Source organism: Schistocerca americana, chromosome 8 (genome assembly GCF_021461395.2).
Source record: "Schistocerca americana isolate TAMUIC-IGC-003095 chromosome 8, iqSchAmer2.1, whole genome shotgun sequence".
Lineage (NCBI taxonomy): Eukaryota > Metazoa > Arthropoda > Insecta > Orthoptera > Acrididae > Schistocerca > Schistocerca americana.
The window spans coordinates 331,720,009-331,734,954 of NC_060126.1; positions in this window are offsets into that span (position 1 = coordinate 331,720,009).

Sequence of the window (14,946 nt, forward strand, 5' to 3'; positions counted from 1 at the left end):
ATGGGACGGTAGGAGGAGACGGCGGACGGCGGTTTGCCAGGTTTAAGAAACATGAGGATACGGGAGGTTTTCCACAGGTCGGGGTAGTAACCGGTGGACAGGACTACATTGTAGAGCCTGGCCAGGATGGAGAGGAAAGAGACAGGAGCTTCACGAAGGTGACACTAGGTGACACGATCGTGACCAGGAGCGGTGTTGCGTTTTGTGCGGAGTGTAGCAATGAGATCCTGTGTAGTGATAGGGGCATTTAGTTCCGTGTGTGCAATGTTGTCCAGGTACTGGAAACCAGGAGCGAGGTGAGGGACACAGGTGTCAGTTCGATCGCGAATATCCGGGAAGAGGGAGTAATCAAACTGGGGATCATCGGGGATGGAAAACACATCGGACAGGTAGGAGGCAAAGTGATTGGCCTTACTAAGGGCGTCAGGGAAGGGATGATCATCATGGAGAAGAGGATAATAGGGGGAGGGCTTAGTTCCGGTAAGGCGACAGAAGGCTGACCAGAACTTGGACGAGTTGATAGGTAGAGTAGTATTTAAATGGATGCATGTCTGTCGCCAGTCCCGGTGTTTCTTAGCCGCGAGCAAATTACGAATGTGTCGCTGGAGTTGCCGGTGGCGTCGTAGTGTGTGCGGGTCACGTGTGTGGAGGAAGGCACGGTAGAGACGGCGGGATTCACGGAGGAGGAGGACGGCCTGTGGGGGTAAGGTAGGACGGTGGGGGTGGATGGCTACAGTAGGGACGTGGGCCTCCACGGCCCCAGACAAGGTCTGCTGGAGAAAGGAGGCAGCATGGGTGACATCATCGGGGTGGTGGTAGGTGAAAGGGTGGCTATGGACCTGGGTGGAGAGGGTATCCCGGTAGGCATTCCAGTTGGCACGGGAATAGTCATGGACGTACTTAGGGGGAGGGTCATTACGAGGGTCGGGTCAGGGGCGACGTCCGTCTGAAACGGTGAGGAGGACAGGGAGATGGTCACTACCAATAGGCTCCAGGTGTTCGGTGGGGTCGGGAAGGAGAGGTTGGAGCCGAACGGGGATCTGGCAGTGGTGACCAAAGGGAACTCTGCCACGCGCAGTTGGGAGCAGATTATCGGAGCGGTGGAGGAGATAGGGCGATGGTGTGGTGAGGTTGGAGGAAGGTTTCATTTAGGACGAAGGCATCCACGCGGTGCGTGGCAAGGGTGTGCTGGAAGAGGTTCTTGTTGGCGGGTAGGGAGCGGATGTTGTTGAAAAGGACAGGGATTTAGAAGAGGTGTCAAGGCGGGAGAAGGTGAAATGGACCCTGGTTGTTGGAGTAGGTGGTGTACATTTTGAGGTGGAAAATGGAACGGGCGGCGAGGGATACCTGCTGGAGGGTGTGGGGGCGCTGAAAGGGATGGACATTCTGGAAGACGATGGCGAGGAACCGGATAATGTCCTCAGCCATGGGGGGAGGACGAAGGGAATTTCCAGGAGGGGTGGGGGCGTCCAGAGAATGGACAGGGACGGTGAGTTCAGGAGTGGTCGGAGGGGGTCGGGCTTTACACTTCTGGGAGTAGGTGGGATGGGGAAGATTGCAGGTATTACAGGAAGGAGGGGATTGGAGGTTAGGGCACTGCTGGAGGAAGTGTGCTTGCCTACAATGCGGGCACTCAGCTGTGGGGTGTGCGTTATAGCGCAGACACCTCAGGCAGCGCAGGGATTGAGGAGGGGAACGGGAGGGGTCGAACCTGTAACGCTGGTTGAAGAGGAGGGCACCCTCCTTCAGGAGACGGTCAATGGAGGGGGCGTCCTCGGAGAAAACCCGCATAAGGCGGGTGGGGCCGGCTGAGTTGAAAGTGCGGCGGACCGTCCGCACCTCCAGCATGGGATGCACCTTGAGCTCCGCCAACACCTCCTCCACCATGATCGACGGACTGAGCTGAGTGATCACGGCGGTGAGGGTCGGTGGGTGACGTGGGGGTTGGGGTTGGCGGGTAGGAGATGGGGAAGGAGCAGGGGTGAGGGAGGTGTTGGGGCCAAAACAGGTGATGGGGAGGCGGGAGAGGATGTCAGTATGGAGGGTGGGGCTGGGGGAGGAGATGAGAACGGAATCCCGTCTGGGAGTGAGGAGAGAGATGGGTGCACCAGGGAAGTGTTGGCGGAGGAGGAGGGAGAGATTCCGGGCCTTAAGAAGGGAAGGATCGGGACGGGAGTGGAAGTATTTGTATAAAGAGGGGGGGGAGGAGGAGGAGGAAGAGGCGGAGGGAGCAGGGTCAGGTTGGGAGACATCCATGACACCCTGGGGGGGGGGGGGAAGGAGGACGGGACGGGGCCTTTTTGGGGGCGGAGGAGGTGGTGGTGCAACTAGGGCGCTTAACAGCAGCAGAAGGGCGGGTGGTGACATGAGTTACGGGAGCTATAGGGAGGTGGTGGGAAGGGACAGGTCCCCGCGTGGACGCAGCAGGCGGCGCCGGAGACGGTGACGGTGACGGTGACGGTGACGGCGACGATGACGGTGACGGTGACGGTGGCGGCGGTGATGGCGAAGGTGACAGGGAGAGTTGGGCATGGACAGTGGCCCGACGCGCCACCACCCGAGCCGGAGCTGCAGTGACAGGCTGGGGGAGTGGGGGGAAAGGATCAGATCGAGAGGAGCGGGAGGAAGAAGCTGGAGAAGGGGCGACAAAGAGCGAGGGCGAAGGGAGAGTGAGAAGAGGAGGGATGGAAGGAGGGGGGTGGGAGGGGGGTGGGACTGGGCACACCATGTTATAGTGGTGGAGGCGGCGGAAGGGGAAGTATAAACTATGGCGGTGGTGGTAGCGGTGGCGGTGGTGGTGGGGGCGGACATGACGACAGGGAGAAACAATAACGAACAGAACGAAAAGGAAAGGACACAAACTGGAGACAGACGAAGACGAAGACAAAAACGGATGAAGGCGAAGACGGCCGAAGACCAGGGTCAGGACGGCGACGGCGACGGCGACGGCGACGGCGACGGCGACGGCGGGGGGCAGGAACGCCTCAGCTGCTGCTGCTGCTGCTGCTGCCGCGGACGGGGCCGGGGCGGCGGCTGCCGCTGCTGCTGCTGCTGGCTGGACCATTGCTGCTGGCTGGACCCCTGCTGCTGGCTGGACCGCTGCTGCTGCTGCTGCTGCTGCTGCCGCAGGAGGACTGGCGGGCTGCTGCCGGCTGGACCGCTGCTGCAGACCGGGACCGGGACCGGGACCGCTGCTGCTGCTGCTGCTGCTGCTGCTGGCTGGACTGCTGGCTGGCTGGACTGCTGGCCGGCTGGACTGCTGGCTGGCTGGACTGCTGGCTGGCTGGCTGGACTGCTGGACTGCTGGCTGGCACCTGCAATACCTAACGCTTCGATTAAACCGAATGGTCAATCGAAGGGCGGTATCCTACCGGATTTCCGCCGAAGATGCTGATTCTCTCTCTCATTACAGCTCCTTTTATGCACGTTTGTCATGCGCAGTCACTGACGTTTTGCTGTCCAGCGCCATCTGTCGGACGTTTTGTGAACTTCGATTTTTTTTGTCTAATAAAACCCAATGTCATTCCAAGCACGTGTGTCAATTTTTACCTCTCTATCTACATTATTCCGTGGTTTATTAAGTTTTCAAATTTATACTGACTTTTTGATCACCCGGTATATACACTCCTGGAAATTGAAATAAGAACACCGTGAATTCATTGTCCCAGGAAGGGGAAACTTTATTGACACATTCCTGGGGTCAGATACATCACATGATCACACTGACAGAACCACAGGCACATAGACACAGGCAACAGAGCATGCACAATGTCGGCACTAGTACAGTGTATATCCACCTTTCGCAGCAATGCAGGCTGCTATTCTCCCATGGAGACGATCGTAGAGATGCTGGATGTAGTCCTGTGGAACGGCTTGCCATGCCATTTCCACCTGGCGCCTCAGTTGGACCAGCGTTCGTGCTGGACGTGCAGACCGCGTGAGACGACGCTTCATCCAGTCCCAAACATGCTCAATGGGGGACAGATCCGGAGATCTTGCTGGCCAGGGTAGTTGACTTACACCTTCTAGAGCACGTTGGGTGGCACGGGATACATGCGGACGTGCATTGTCCTGTTGGAACAGCAAGTTCCCTTGCCGGTCTAGGAATGGTAGAACGATGGGTTCGATGACGGTTTGGATGTACCGTGCACTATTCAGTGCCCCCTCGACGATCACCAGTGGTGTACGGCCAGTGTAGGAGATCGCTCCCCACACCATGATGCCGGGTGTTGGCCCTGTGTGCCTCGGTCGTATGCAGTCCTGATTGTGGCGCTCACCTGCACGGCGCCAAACACGCATACGACCATCATTGGCACCAAGGCAGAAGCGACTCTCATCGCTGAAGACGACACGTCTCCATTCGTCCCTCCATTCACGCCTGTCGCGACACCACTGGAGGCGGGCTGCACGATGTTGGGGCGTGAGCGGAAGACGGCCTAACGGTGTGCGGGACCGTAGCCCAGCTTTATGGAGACGGTTGCGAATGGTCCTCGCCGCTACCCCAGGAGCAACAGTGTCCCTAATTTGCTGGGAAGTGGCGGTGCGGTCCCCTACGGCACTGCGTAGGATCCTACGGTCTTGGCGTGCATCCGTGCGTCGCTGCGGTCCGGTCCCAGGTCGACGGGCACGTGCACCTTCCGCCGACCACTGGCGACAACATCGATGTACTGTGGAGACCTCACGCCCCACGTGTTGAGCAATTCGGCGGTACGTCCACCCGGCCTCCCGCATGCCCACTATACGCCCTCGCTCAAAGTCCGTCAACTGCACATACGGTTCACGTCCACGCTGTCGCGGCATGCTACCAGTGTTAAAGACTGCGATGGAGCTCCGTATGCCACGGTAAACTGGCTGACACTGACGGCGGCGGTGCACAAATGCTGCGCAGCTAGCGCTATTCGACGGCCAACACCGCGGTTCCTGGTGTGTCCGCTGTGCCGTGCGTGTGATCATTGCTTGTACAGCCCTCTTGCAGTGTCCGGAGCAAGTATGGTGGGTCTAACACACCGGTGTCAATGTGTTCTTTTTTCCATTTCCAGGAGTGTTTTTTTTTTTTTTTTTTTTTTTTTTTGTGGTTTTAGGGCGCAAAACTTCTATGGTCATTAGCGCCCAGTTTCAGGAGTGTATATAGGGTGGTCCATTGATAGTAACCAGGCCAAATATCTCACGAAATAAGCATCAAACGAAAAAACTACAGAGAACGAAACTCGTCTAGCTTGAAGGGGAAAGCAGATGGCGCTATGGTTGGCCCGTTAGATGGCGCTGCCATAGGTCAAAAGGAAATCAACTGCGTTTTTTAAAATAGGAAACCCCATTTTTTATTACATATTCGTGTAGTACGTAAAGAAATATGAATGTTTTAGTTGTACCACTTTTTTCTCTTTGTGATAGATGGCGCTGTAATAGTCAAAAACATATAAGTACGTGGTATCACCTATCATTCCGCTAGTGCGGACGGTGTTTGCTTCGTGATACATTACCCGTGTTAAAATTGACCGTTTACCAATTGCGGAAACGGTCGATATCGTGTTGATGTATGGCTATTGTGATCAAAAGGCCAAACGGACGTGTGCTATGTATGCTGCTCGGTATCCTGGACGACATCATTCAAGTGTCCGGACCGTCCGCCGGATTGTTACGTTATTTAAGGAAACAGGAAGTGTTCAGCGACAGGTGAAACGTCAACCACGACCTGGAAGAAATGATGATGCCCAAGTAGATGTTTTAGCTGCTGTCGCGGCTAATCCGCACGTCAGTAGCAGACAAATTGCGCGAGAACCGGGAATCTCAAAAACATCAGTTTCGAGAATGCTACATCAACATCGATTGCACTCGCACCATATTTCGATGCACCAGAAATTGCAGTGCGACGACATTGAACTTAGTGTACAGTTCTGCCACTGGGCACAAGAGAAATTACGGGACGATGACAGAATTATTGCACACCTTCTATTTAGAGACAAAGCGTCATTCACCAACAGCGGTGGAAGGAAGGCTAATTGGTCCCCATTTTATCGGTGGTAATCTAAATGGTGCAATGTATGCTGATTTCTTAGGTAATGTCCTACCGATGTTACTATGAGATGTTTCACTGCATGACAGAATGGCGATGTACTTCCAATATACAGGGTGTTACAAAGAGGTACGGCCAAACTTTCAGGAAACATTCCTCACACACAAACAAAGAAAAGATGTTATGTGGACATGTGTCCGGAAACGCTTAATTTCCATGTTAGATCTCATTTTAGTTTCGTCCACCTACGCTCAATGGAGCACGTTATCATGATTTCATACGGGATACTCTGCCTGTGCTGCTAGAACATGTGCCTTTACAAGTACGACACAACATGTGGTTCATGCACGATGGAGCAAGTGCACATATCAGTCGAAGTGTTCGTACGCTTCTCAACAACAGAGTCGGTGACCGATGGATTGATAGAAGCGGACCAATTCCATAGCCTTCACGCTCTCCTGACCTCAACCCTCTTGACTTTCATTTATGGGGGCATTTGAAAGCTCTTGTCTACGCAACCCCGGTACCAATTGCAGAGACTCTTCGTGCTCGTATTGTGGACGGCTGTGATACAATACGCCATTCTCCTGGGCTGCATCAGCGCATCAGAGATTCCATTCGACGGAGGGTGGATGCGTGTATCCTCGCTAACGGAGGACATTTTGAACATTTCCTGTAACAAAGTGTTTGAAGTCACGCTGGTACGTTCTGTTTCTGTGTGTTTCCATTCCATGATTAATGTGTTTTGAAGAGAAGTAATAAAATGAGCTCTAACATGGAAAGTAAGCGTTTCCGGACACATGTCCACATAACATATTTTCTTTCTTTGTGTGTGAGGAATGTTTCCTGAAAGTTTTGCCGTACCTTTTTGTAACACCCTATATATATATCTATATTAGCTTATTCAGAAGAATAAGTAAACTATTATTCACGAGTGAACAGGGGTCGACAAGAGGTTCGTGAACTTACACCACTTATTGCCCGAACCGAGCGTTTCTGAGCCAAAATATCCTTTTAGAATGGGAAGGGTTACCCCAAAATATAATACCATGCGATACAAGCAACGGCTGAAAGCAAGTTGAAACTACAGCCGTAATTTTTCCCGAGGGCATGCAGCTGTACTGTATGGTTAAATGATGATGGCGTCCTCTTGGGTAAAATATTCCGAAGGTAAAATAGTCCTCCATTCGGATCTCCGGGCGGGGACTACTCAAGAGGATGTCGTTATCAGGAGAAAGAAAACTGGCGTTCTACGGATCGGAGCGTGGAATGTCAGATCCCTTAATCGGACAGGTAGGTTAGAAAATTTAAAAAGTGAAATGGATAGGTTAAAGTTAGATATAGTGGGAAGTTCGGTGGCATGAGGAACAAGACTTCTGGTCAGGTGACAACAGGGTTATAAACACAAAATTAAATAGGGGTAATACAGGAGTAGGTTCAATAAGGAATAGGAAAATAGGAATTCAGGTAAGCTACTACAAACAGCATAGTGAACGCATTATTGTGGCCAAGATAGATACGAAGGATAGATACGAAGCCCACGCCTACGACAGTAGTACAAATTTATATGCCAACTAGCTCTGCAGATGACAATGAAATTGAAGAAATGTATTATGAAATAAAAGAAATCATTGAGATAGTGAAGGGAGACGAAAATTTAATTGTCAGGGGTGACTGGAATTCGTTAGTAGGAAAAGGGAGAGAAGGAAACGTAGTAGGTGAATATGGATTGGGGGTAAGAAACGAAAGAGGAAGCCGCCTGGTAGAATTTTGCGCAGAGCACAACTTAATCATAGCTAACACTTGGTTCACAAATCATGAAAGAAGGTTGTATACATGGAAGAAGCGTGGAGATACTGACAGGTTTCAGATAAATTATATCATGGTAAGACAGAGATTTAGGAACCAGGTTTTAAATTGTAAGACATTTCCAGGGGCAGATGTGGACTCTGACCACAATCTATTGGTTATGAACTGTAGATTAAAACTGAAGAACCTGCAAAAAGGTGGGAATTTAAGGAGATGGAACCTGGATAAACTGAAAGAACCAGAGGTTGTATAGAGTTTCAGGGAGAGCATAAAGGAACAATTGACAGGAATGGGGGAAAGAAATACAGTAGAAGAAGAATGGGTAACTTTGAGGGATGAAATAGTGAAGGCAGCAGAGGATCAAGTAGATAAAAAGACGAGGGCTAGTAGAAATCCTTGGGTAAGAGAAGAAATATTGCATTTAATTGATGAAAGGAGAAAGTATAAAAATGCAGTAAATGAAGCAGGCAAAAAGGAATACAAACGTCTTTAAAAATGAGATTGACAGGAAGAGCAAAATTGCTAAGCAGTGACGGCTAGAGGACAAATGTAAGGACGTAGAGGCTTATCTCACTAGGGGTAAGATAGATACTGCCTAAGGAAAATTAAAGAGACCTTTGGAGAAAAGAGAACCACTTCTATGAATATCAAGAGCTCAGATGGAAACCCAGTTCTATGCAAAGAAGGGAAAGCAGAAAGGAGGAAGGAGTATATAGAGGGTCTATACAAGGGCGATGTACTTGAGGACAATATTTTGGAAATGGAAGAGGATGTAGATGAAGATGAATATGATACTGCGTGGAGAGTCCGACAGAGCACTGAAAGACCTGAGTCGAAACAAAGCCCCGGGAGTAGACAACATTCCGTTAGAACTACTGACAACCTTGGGAGAGCCAGTCCTGACAAAACTCGACCATCTGTTGAGGAAGATGTATGATACAGGCGAAATACCCTCAGACTTCAAGAAGAATATAATAATTCCAATCCCAAAGAAAGCAGGTGTTGACTTGTGAAAATTACCGAACTATCAGTTTAATAAGTCACGGCTGCAAAATACTAACGCGAATTCTTTACAGACGAATGGAAAAACTAGTAGAAGCCGACCTTGGGGAAGATCAGGTTGGATTCCGTAGAAACACTGGAACACGTGAGGCAATACTGACCCTACGACTTATCTTAGAAGCTAGATTAAGGAAAGGCAACCCTACGTTTCTAGCATTTGTAGACTTAGAGAAAGCTTTTGACAATGTTGACTGAAATACTCTCTTTCAAATTCTAAAGGTGGCAGGGGTAAAATACAGGGAGCGAAAAGCTATTTACAATTTGTGCAGAAACCAGATGGCAGTTATAAGAGTCGAGGGACATGAAAGGGAAGCAGTTATTGGGAATGGAGTGAGACACGGTTGTAGCCTCTCCCCAATGTTATTCAATCTGTATATTGAGCAAGCAGTGAAGGAAACAAATGAAATATTCTGAGTAGGTATTAAAATCCATGGAGAAGAAATAAAAACTTTGAGGTTCGCCGATGACATTGTAATTCTGTCAGAGACAGCAAAGGATTTGGAAGAGCAGTTGAACGGAATGGATAGTGTCTTGAAAGGAGTATATAAGATGAACATCATCAAAAGCAAAACGAGGATAGTAGAATGTAGTCGAATTAAGTCAGGTGATGCTGAGGGAATTAGATTAGGAAATGAGACACTTAAAGTAGTAAAGGAGTTTTGCTATTTGGGGAGCAAAATAACTGATGATGATCGAAGTAGAGAGAATATAAAATGTAGACTGGCAATGGCAAGGAAAGCATTTCTGAAGAAGAGAAATTTGTTAACATCAAGTATAGATGTAAGTGTCAGGAAAGTTTCTGAAAGTATTTCTATGGAGTGTAGCAATGTATGGAAGTGAAACATGGACGATAAAGATTTTGGACAAGAAGAGAATAGAATCTTTTGAAATGTGGTGCTACAGAAGAATGTTGAATATTAGATGGGTAGATCACATAACTAATGAGGAAGTGTTGAATAGGATTGGGGAGAAGAGAAGTTTGTGGCACAACTTGACTAGAAGAAGGGATCGGTTGGTAGGACATGTTCTGAGGCATCAAGGGATCACCAGTTTAGTATTGGAGGGCAGTGTGGAGGGTAAAAATCGTAGAGGGAGGCCAAGAGACGAATACACTAAGCAAAGTCAGAAGGATGTAGGTTGCAGTAGGTACTGGGAGATGAAGAAGCTTGCACAGGATAGAGTAGCATGGAGAGCTGCATCAAACCAGTCTCAGGACTGAAGACCACAACAAAACGATACAAGCGAATGAAAATAAGCAAATCAGACTACTTTTCGTGTCGAACCACCACTTACTTCAAATACCGTTCGAATAGTAAAAATGGCAGCATTAAGTCTTTGAACAAGATCCTGAATATGGGCTTTCCGCGATAGTTTACTGTGTATCCGAACACCTAGAAATTTGAATTGTTAAGTTTCACTAATCATGGGCCCATTCTGTGAAATTAAAAAGTCAGGTTTTGTTGAATTGTTTGTTAGAAATTGTAAAAACTGTGTCATACTGTGATATAGCATTGGTTTATTTTCTACAAACCATGAACTTAGGTCATGAGCTGCGCTATCTGTAACCCAGCCAGTGTTGCACACAACATCCTTTTCTACCACGATACTACAGGGAGTTTTAGAGGATAATAACTGTAGAGGAAGACCGAGATTGGAATACATCCGGCAAATAACTGAGGACATAGGCTGAAGTTGATACTATAGGAAGGAAAAATTGACACAGGAGAGGAATTCGTGGTGGGCCGCATCAAAGCAGTCAAAGGACTGATGACTAAAAAAAAGTAGTGGTAAGTTAATGTGGTAATCTTCAGACATTTTCTGATGGTATTGGACACTAGCCACCGACCATTAAACAAAAAATGATAGTACTGTTAAATCAAATCAGTTTTAGGGGAGTACAAGACTTTGATTGAAATATCAGTATCTGAAAAAATTTCTACCTTTATTCTAAATGGTCTTAGACCCAGACGTTTACTTGCCGATCTATGAGAATTAGGATATAAGTTGCTAATTTAATTTAGTTTTGATAGCTAGTAATGAAAACAAAGACTTGATTTACATCAAAGGAAATAAAAATAAGCATAAAATTATCTTGGTGTGATTATAGTAAACTGTATTAGTTAACAAAACGAATTCCCAACGTGGCTGAATCTGAGAATTTGCAATCCACGTTTATTAATAGTTTTTATTAACAGCAGTGAGATATGGTGGATTATAACGGAGATTATTCGAAATCGGAAAGTTATTCAAATATCAATGGAGAGTTGCATGTTGCGAGTTACCAGGAGAGACAGAGACCGTCAGTGCCACCTGGCACACAGTCATGCGGATCAAGCCTTAGTGCATTTGTACATGGTTCAATGGTTTGTCCAATATGCAAGAAACTTCTCGCAATAGCTCTACTCTGCCATCACTTTCCCCTAGTTGGAATGTCATTGCGCTAAGTTCTACTGTAAACTGCCAAAGGCCAATTTTAGCACAATTTTGTTACAAAATTCTAACCCCAAGACCCTGCTGTGGCCCTCGCTTACATGCGGTCCTACCTCTACATATATCTACATCTACATCTACATCTACATCCATACTCAGCAAGCCACCTGATGGTGTATGGTGGAGGGTACTTTGAGTACCTCTGTCGCTTCTTCCTGCTATTCCAGTCTCGTATTGTTCGTGGAAAGAAAGATTGTCGGTAGGCCACTGTGCGTGCTCCAATTTATCTGATTTTATCCACATGGTCTCTTCGCGAGATTACGTAGGAGGGAGCAATATACCGCTTGACTCCTCGGTGAAAGTATGTTCTCGAAACTTCAACTGTGGTGTCACCACCAGACACCACTCTTGCTAGGTGGTAGCCTTTAAATCGGCCGCGGTCCGCTAGTATACGTCGGACCCGCGTGTAGCCACTATCAGTGATTGCAGACCGAGCGCCGCCACACGGCAGGTCTAGTCTAGAGAGACTTCCTAGCACTCGCCCCAGTGGTACAGCCGACTTTGCTAGCGATGGCTCACTGTCTACTTACGCTCTCATTTGCAGAGACGACAGTTTAGCATAGCCTTCAGCTACGTCATTTGCTATGACCTAGCAAGGCGCCATATGTATTCTGAACAGATAATATTGTGAATCATGTACTGTCAAGAGCGACGTTCATCATTAATGGATTAAAGTTAAGTATCAAACTAATTATGTCCGCTTTCTGAATTCTAATTCCTTGTCATGTTCCAGACCTCACGTCAGTATAGTTCTTCCTTCCTCACGCCAGCCTGCGTGAGCTAAAACGCGTCCATTTCGCCCTCCACTAGTAACACGGTGTTCGCTCTTCTGCCAACACAACATCAACAAGAGCCCGTAGCGAGCTATTGACGGTCTCTCTTGCAGAGTCTTCCACTGGAGTTTATCTATCATCTCCTTAACGCTTTCATGATTGCTAAATGATCCTGTAACGATGCGCGCTGCTCTCCGTTGGATCTTCTCTATCTCTTCTATCAACTCTATCTGGTACGGATCCCAAATTGGTGAGCAGTATTCAAGTAGTGGGCGAACGAGTGTACTGTAACGTGCTTTCTTTGATTTCGGATTGCATTTCCTTAGGATTCTTCCAATGAATCTCAGTCTGGCATCTGCTTTACAGACGATCAACTTCATATGGTCATTCGATTTTAAATCACTCCTAATGCCTACTCCCAGATAATTTATGGAATTAACTGCTTCCAGTTGCTGACCTGCTATATTGTAGCTAAATGATAAAGGATCTTTCTTTCTATGTATTCGCAGCACATTGCACTTGTTTACAATGAGATTCAATTTCCATTCCCTGCACCATGCGTCAATTCGTCGCAGATCCTCATGCATTTCAGTAAACTTTTCCACTGTTACAACCTCTCGATAAACTACGGCATCATCCGCAAAAAGCTTCAGTGAACTTCCGATGTTATCCACAAGGTCATGTATATATATTGTGAATAGCAACGGTCCTACGACACTCCCCTGCGGCACACTTGAAATCACTCTTGCTTCGGAAGACTTCTCTCGATTGAGAATGACATGCTGCGTTCTGTTATCTAGGAACTCTTCAATCCAGGAACACAATTGGTCTGATAGTCCATATGCTCTTACTTTGTTCATTAAACGACTGTGGGGAACTGTAACAAACGCCTTGCGGAAGTCAAGAAGCACGGCATCTACATGGGAACGCGTGTCTATGGTCCTCTGAGTCTCGTGGACGAATAGCGCGAGCTGGGTTACTCAAGAGTAGATTTCTAGTCTCCAGAAAGGTCATTATACTCGAACACAATACGTGTTCCAAAATTCTACAACTGATCGACGTTAGAGATATAGGTCTACAGTTCTGCACATCTGTTCGACGTTCCTTCTTGAAAACGGGGTTGACCTGTGCCCTTTTCCAATCCTTTGGAACGCTACGCCCTTCTAGAGACCTACGGTAATACGCTGCAAGAAGGGGGGAAGTTTCTTAGCGTACTCTGTGTAAAATCTAACTGGTATCCCATCAGGTCCAGGGGCCTTTCCTCTTCTGAGCGATTTTAATTGTTTCTCTATCCCTCTGTCGTCTATTTCGATATCTACCATTTTGTCTTCTGTTCGACAATCTAGAGAAGGAACTACAGTGCAGTCTTCCTCTGTGAAACAGCTTTGGAAAAAGACATTTAGTATTTCGGCCTCTAGTCTGTCATCCTCTGCTTCAGTAACATTTTAGTGACATTTTGTTTTGATTCACCTACCGCTTTGACATAAGACCAAAATTTCTTAGGATTTTCTGCCAAGTCAGTACATAGAACTTTACTTTCGAATTCATTGAATGCCTCTCACATAGCCCTCCTCACACTACATGTCACTTCGCGTAATTTTTGTTTGTCTGCAAGGCTTTGGTTATGTTCATGTTTGCTGTGAAGTTCCGTTTGCTTCCGCAACAGTTTTCTAACTCGGTTGTTGTACCACGGTGGCTCTTTTCCATCTCTTACGATCTTGCTTGGCACATACTCATCTAATACATATTGTACGATGGTTTTGAACTTTGTCCACTGATCAACAACACTATCTGTACTTGAGACAAAACTTTTGTGTTGTACCGTCAAGTACTCTGAAATCTGCTTTTTGTCACTTTTGCTAAACAGAAAAATCTTCCTACCTTTTTTGATATTTCTATTTGCGGGTGAAATCATTGATGCAGTAACCGCTTTATGATCGCTGATTCCCCGTTCTGCGTTAACTTTTTCATATAGTTCGGGTCTGTTTGTCACCAGAAGGTCTAGTATGATATCGCCACGAGTCGGTTCTCTGTTTAACTGCTCAAGGTAGTTTTCAGACAATGCACTTAAAAAAATGTCACTGGACTATTTGTCCCTGCCACTCGTTATAAACGTTTGAGTTTCCCACTCTATATCCGGCAAGTTAAAATCTCCACCCAGAACTATAGCATGGTCGGGAAATCTACTCGAAATATTTTCCAAATTTTCCTTCAGGTGCTCTGCCACAACAGCTGCTGAGCCAGGGAGCCTATAGAGACATCCAATTACCATGTCTGAGCCAGCTTTAACCGTGACCTTCACCCAAATTATTTCACATTTCGGATCTCCATCAATTTCCTCAGTTACTATTGCACTTTTTATCGCTATAAACACGCCTCCTCCTTTACTTTCCAGCCTGTCTCTGCGGTATATATTCCAATCTGACTTTAGAATTTCATTACTGTTTACATCTGGTGTCAGCCAACTTTCTGTCCCTAGTACTATGTGGGCATTGTGACCGTTTATTAATGAGAGCAGTTCTGGGACGTTTCTATAGACTCTCCTGCAGTTTACTATTACCACATTAGTATTGTTATTCCCTGTTGCGCTTTGCCTACTACTACCTTGTCGTGTCTCAGGAGGCGTCTTGTCGGGCCTAGGGAGGGAATTATCTAACCTAAAAAAAAAAACCACATGTGCACTCCACATGTACTCCGCTACCCTAGTAGCAGCTTCCTGCGTGTAGTGCACGCCTGACCTATTCAGGAGGACCCTACATTTCTCCACCCGATAGCGGAGGTCGAGAAATTTGCATCCCA